Source organism: Tachypleus tridentatus, chromosome 2, assembly GCF_004210375.1.
Source record: "Tachypleus tridentatus isolate NWPU-2018 chromosome 2, ASM421037v1, whole genome shotgun sequence".
Taxonomy (NCBI): Eukaryota; Metazoa; Arthropoda; class Merostomata; order Xiphosura; family Limulidae; genus Tachypleus; species Tachypleus tridentatus.
In genome coordinates, this window is record NC_134826.1 from 56,587,819 (window position 1) to 56,594,106 (window position 6,288).

A 6,288-nucleotide genomic window follows, 5' to 3' on the forward strand; every position below is an offset into this window, starting at 1 on the left:
TCAAACTAATTGTACATCAATACTTTTATAATTAAAATCGTAACGGTCTCCAAATTATTACCGTATAAATTTTCCTTATTTAATAAGGAAAAGTATCATGATATGCATCTCGCGAGTAATACAAAAAAATACACATAAAACATTTGTTTATAATCTCCTGTTCATTTTAACAAAAAACATGACAGATGGTAGAAAGCCTCGTCCCATTTGTATTTGAAACTACGATGGGTTGTAAGCAAGTTTGTTTTACTTCATTTATTTTTTATGAATGTATTACTGTTTAATTTCGGAATATTTTGGCCAATCACAGGTTGTCACACACTGAACAACTAATAGATATAAAAGACATGTAGTTCTCTTTTGGTCTTATTATTGCCAATAAATCAAACTTTTCTGGCCGAGATAATTTATTATACATTTGATAATAGTTTGTAACATGACTGTGATTAAATGTTTATTCAGTATCTTTAATCTGTTGACTGCCAAGTTTTTCAGCTGCTACGGCAACTTCGAACCAAGTTCAAAATACAACTCTAATGCTTCTTCATTTTGTAACTTTTTCGTGACGCCATTTTGAATCGAAAGTGAAACAATTTGTAAGTAGGTCAAATGCATGTCTTTAAAAACACATTGAGAACACAGTATCGAGAACGAATTAACTCGTCCGTGGCTCGGGGTCGTAGGCTCGAATCTTCATCCTACCAAACATGATCACCTTTAAAAACACATTGAGAACACAGTATCGAGAACGAATTAACTCGTCCGTGGCTCTGTGTTACCGATCGGCTTGGACGAGTTATGTGGTCTACGGCACTGAACAGGTTAAGGTACTTGACTAAAATTTATCTAAATAAATAAAAAAGTGGACTAGTCTAAAAATTGAGAATACGTAACGAATCAGTTTTTTGGAATAAAAGGGTTAAGTGTAGTAGTTCATTCTCATTATTTAATGTAATTTCCCTATTTTTTAACGTGGGTATTATTATATTTTGATATCGATTACTTACTTTAATGAGGTTAAAATGTTATAGAAACACAGTGGTTGTTTAAAAAAGATGAATGCATTATAAAAAAGTTCAAAGCAAAAGTTGGAATAATAAAAACCATAATTTTGATCTTTAGATTTAATTAAGTAATGTTAAACATTTTTATATAGAATACAATTTATTTTTCTTTAAAAAGGATCAAGTGTACTTTAAGACACTTTATTTTTTCTCTAAATATTTTTAATACGAAAAAACACGTAGCTGGTCAAATATTGCTTTCAGCAAGGGCACCCAACCGATGAATCGTGCATTATAATAATTAAGGTTTTGTTGTATAAAATTGCATACTTCCAGCTATGACTACAAATTAAACTAATTGATACGCATTCGTGAGTACTTCTAATTATGTTTATAAATAATTTCTACTGTAACTTGCAATAATTATAATTAGTTTTTATGGTTATGTGTAACAAAATGGCAATTTAACCACTTAATGTTCTTTACAATAACAACATCGCTTTGAAATTTTGCTATAGAACTGCATAAAGTGTTTTAAATAAGAAACAAAACCATTAATTAACAAAAACTAGTGTCATTCCATAAAAAGTCTAATATATTATAAGATATTTTCTTAGTGAAAACAGTGCTGAAGAAATATTTACATATATATATGTGCTACATGGCCTAAAGTATGTGACCATCACACCCATATGTGTTTGTTGAACATCTCACTCCAAAACGATGGGCATAATATGGAGTTGGTCCCCTGTTTGCTGCTATAACAGCCTTCACTTTTCTGGAAAGGCTTTTCACTAGATTTTGGAACATAGCTGTGGGGATTCACTCCTATCCGGCCACAAGAGCATTAGTGAGGTCGGGCGAGAAGGCCTGGCTCGCGGTCAGCGTTCCAGTTCATCCCAAGTGTGTAGGATGGGGTTGAGGTCAGGGCTCTGTGCAGGCCAGTTAAGTTCTTACACACCAATCTCGGCAAACTACGTATTTATGTACCTCGCTTTGTGCACGGGGGCATCGTCATGTTGAAACAAAAAAGGGCATTCCCCAAACTGTTGTCACAAAGTTGGAAGCACACAATTCTCTAGAATGTCATTGTATGATGTAGCACTGGAACTAAAGAGCTCGGGGTCGTAGGCTCGAATCTTCATCCTACCAAACATGATCACCTTTTCAAGTAGTAGTCAACATCACTCTTCGTTGGTAAAAGAGTATCTAAAGATCGGTAGTGGATGGTATTAACTAGCTACCTTCCCTCCAGTCCATCACTACCAAATTAACAACGACTAGCACAGATAGTTCCGGTGTAGCTTTGTAAAAATTTCAAACCAAACTGAGCCACCCCTTCTACTGCCACTTCACTTTTAGCCTCATTAATGTCCCACAAAAAACCATAAAGACATCACTGGATTTGCATCAATGATTTGTTAAGGATAGATTAACTTTAGGACTACAAATGACACTACCTAATCAAGTTCCAGAATTTAGTTAGCTAGTTCAGCATTGACCCCTCGAGAAAATAACAGACTATGATGGAAAGATACCATGGCAGGCACACCAGACTTAGAATGAAATAACTTCCAGAGCGAACATATGGAATATTGAACAACAAGCTATTTATCTTGCTGCACATTTAAAAGTAACAGCTTTTACAACATTATAGTAACTTTCTAACTGAGGGCTGTAATCGCTATCAAGCATTGGTAGCTGACTTGTCTAACAGGTCCAGACTGATATACCAAATATTCAGAGCAAAGTTCCAGAAAATGGCATGGAGGAAGAAAGAGTCATTAGTCAAATTTACGGAAGATTTGGAAAAGCTGGACCAATTATTTCATCCAGATGATCCAGGCACGATACCAATTTTTAGATACCGACAAGAATATGATAGCTAGATTGAAGCAAAGAAGGTGTACACCTTTAAAGAGTGAAATTTGAATCCATTAAAGTTGCAGATAAACTACTAAAGGCACATAAAAAACTGTAAACAGAGTAAAATATGAAATCAGAGCTCCTGAACAAAAGGAGAACTGTTATAACTGTGAGAAGTAAAGTTATTTAATCTGAAAAAGTAAGAAATCAACAGTTGTTACTAAATGGAGAATTAAGAAGAGAAGTCCAGACGGAAATACTACATCTACCACAACTGAGTTAGAAATTCATTATTTAAGGTGTACATTACACAAACACATAGGTTTATTGATGGAATGCCAGCAGAATGTCGATTAACACTGGTTCTACAGCTACAATAGTTGATCAGATTTGATAATGAAAGATGGAGAATTGACACCAGAAACGAAGAAAGAAGGATTGTTGTGAACAGCAAGTAGACATAAATTTCCAGAAAGAGAAAACTAAAAGTTACCCTTCTGTAGAAAACTTATTTTTGCCTCATGATGTGTGGGCAATTGACATCAAGGAAGCATGTGTACTGGAAACTTACTTCATGCGGAGACATGAATTTGAATTTAAGCTAACTTCAAATAGCTTCACAATTTACGACAAGGAAATCCCTGTGCAACCCATGACAGTTACTATACTAGAACATGAATTATTCATGAAAACAAGGAGAGCAGTCATTGTGCTACCCAGAAGTAAAATACTCATACCAGAATTTGTTAAAAATAAGCCTTAATCTAGTGAGAAAAGTATAATGAAACCAAACACCCCAGAATGCCTTAAGGGACTGATGGTTAGAAGAGATGTTAGAGATTTAAAGAACAAAAATGTTATATATAATTTTATGTAGGAAAGGCTTAAACCGACTTGTGATAAAATGGAAAGTCACTGAGTTGTTAATAATAATAAATCATCATGTTTAATCAAAGTTAGATGATGTGGCTGAACAATTCCTATCCCAAGGAAGGGCGAAATCCAATGTGAGTGGGTGTTGGGAAATGCCCTGAGTTTTACTGAAAATAATCAATGTAGTTGAGATTAGAGATAAGTATCCAGCTATTTGAATATAACATTTTTTTGGTATGTTTATGGTTTTCCAACAAATTTAAGAATTTATGGCCAAGAGGAGGTTTCGAGCCCTCAAGCTCCGCTTCATCGTACGTGCTCAACCGGGGAGTCATCTCTCTGTAGTAAGTATTTATATTCTAAAGCAGGGATTCTCAACTCGTAGTACACGACCATTTATGGTACGTGCAACGTATGTGGGTCGTGTCCAAAAGAACGTAATGAAAAAATTAGCAATCAAAGTCTTCATTGGTGTTTCGGTTTACAACCTTAGGATGGGGGCTTCAGGTACATTTAGACCTCGCCCCCTAAAAATTATAACCTTTGTAATAACATTATTGAGCTTCCTGCGTAAATATACACACTACGTTGCATGTTTCTAGACTCAGAAACTCCATCTATATACATTCACCAGTGTTTTCTTCTCTTTAATCTCACAAAAATTGTAAGCACGTTATTTGATTGTGTCAAAAACCCCAACAAAAACATCCTTTTCATTAGTGGGCTAATGGTACTAATATTCACTTATGCTATTAGCTTTTTAAATAATTAGATCTTGGTTTTTACCTAAAAAAAGTTTAACCAAAAAGTTTTATGCGAGCCTGAAAAGTTTGAGAACTTCTGCTTTCAGGTCAGAAATTATAAGAAATCAGGCATAATCGTTCTTAATATTGAACTACTATAAAGAGGAAAGACTTCTAACAGTAACACCCAATGTATCCAGATTTTTGAACCAATAATAAGAACAGACTGCTACTTTCATAACGTACACACGAATCAAAGTGTGGAGAATATTCACCTCGCGAATCCTGGTTTGTTTTTTGAATTTCGCCCAAAGCTACGCGAGGGCTATCTGCGATAGCCTTCCCTAATTTAACAGTGTAAGACTAGAGGGAAGGCAGCTAGTCATCACCACCCATCGCCAACTCTTAGGCTACACTTTTACCAACGAATAGTAGGATTGACTGTCACATTATAACGCCCCCACGGCTGAAAGGGCGAGCATGTTTCGTGCGACCGGGATTCAAACCCACGACCCTCAGATTGCGAGTCGAACGCCTTAGCCCACCTGTTCATGCCGGGCAAAAATGGGCGAGCACGTTTGGTGTGAGGGGGATTCGAACCCACGACCCTCGTAGTATGAGTCGAGTGAGTTAACCACCTGACCATGCCGAGCCGCGAATCCTGGCCTCTTTGATTAGCAGCCCAATATGTTATATTTGAGATCATGCCTAGCATCCCTTCACTTAGTGAGGTTTTTGAGTAAGAAACTACTTTTTAGAATTATAGTAAATGATATTATTGCCTTTTTGCTAAGAAACAAACAAACAAAAAGTTACAATTATTTAGTAATTTATTTTTTATTTACAATGTTATAAATACAAACAAAAACTAATCCTTAATCAGCCATTCTCTAATGGCTCAGCGACAAGTCTATGGACCTTATGATAAAATCCGAGTTTCAAAATTTGCATTGGACACAGCACAGATTTTCCATTGTGTAGTTTGTGCTAACTACAAACAAACCAAGTTGCTTCTCCTGATGTCTCAACAGAACGCTTGAGTGCTTATTAATTGTTTGTTTCGTTTGATTTCGTGTAAGAATACTCGAGGGTTATCTATAAAACCGTTCCCAATTTTGAAGTCATAGACTAGAATAAAGGCAGACAGTCAACACTATCCACTATCGATTCTTAGGTTACCATTAGCCAACGAATAGTGGGATTGACTGAAATATTTTAAGGCCTCATATCTGAAAGACAAGCATATTCAGGAACAGGAATCGATTCCGAGGCCAATAGATTGTTAGTTGTACCAAGATTGTTAGGATGTTCAACTAATAATCTAATGGTCTCGGGATTGATTCCTGTTCTTGAATATGCTTGTCCTTTCAGATATGGTGCCTTTAGAAACTTACCCTGAAATTTAGCATTTATAAGTGTAAAACTTTGCGCTTGAAAAACAGGAAACAGCAACAAAAATTTAAAGATAAAAACCCCCCGTGGTATAGCGGTATGCCTACGGACTTACAATGCTAGAAACCCTTTATATACCCGTGCTGGGCAAACAAAGCACAGATAGACCATTGCGCAGCTTTGTGCTTAATTATAAGCAAACAAATAAAGATAAGATGCATTCTCAGAAATAAAATGTAATTATGATAGGCTTGTTTGTTTGTTATTACGCATAAAACTATAGAAATGGCTGTCTGTGCTCTGCCCTCAACTGGTATCGAAACCCGGTTTCTAGCAGTAAAAGTCCGCAGGCATGCTGCTGTGTTACTGGGGAGGAGTGTCTCCATAGAACAGTTACCAAATAGTTTATA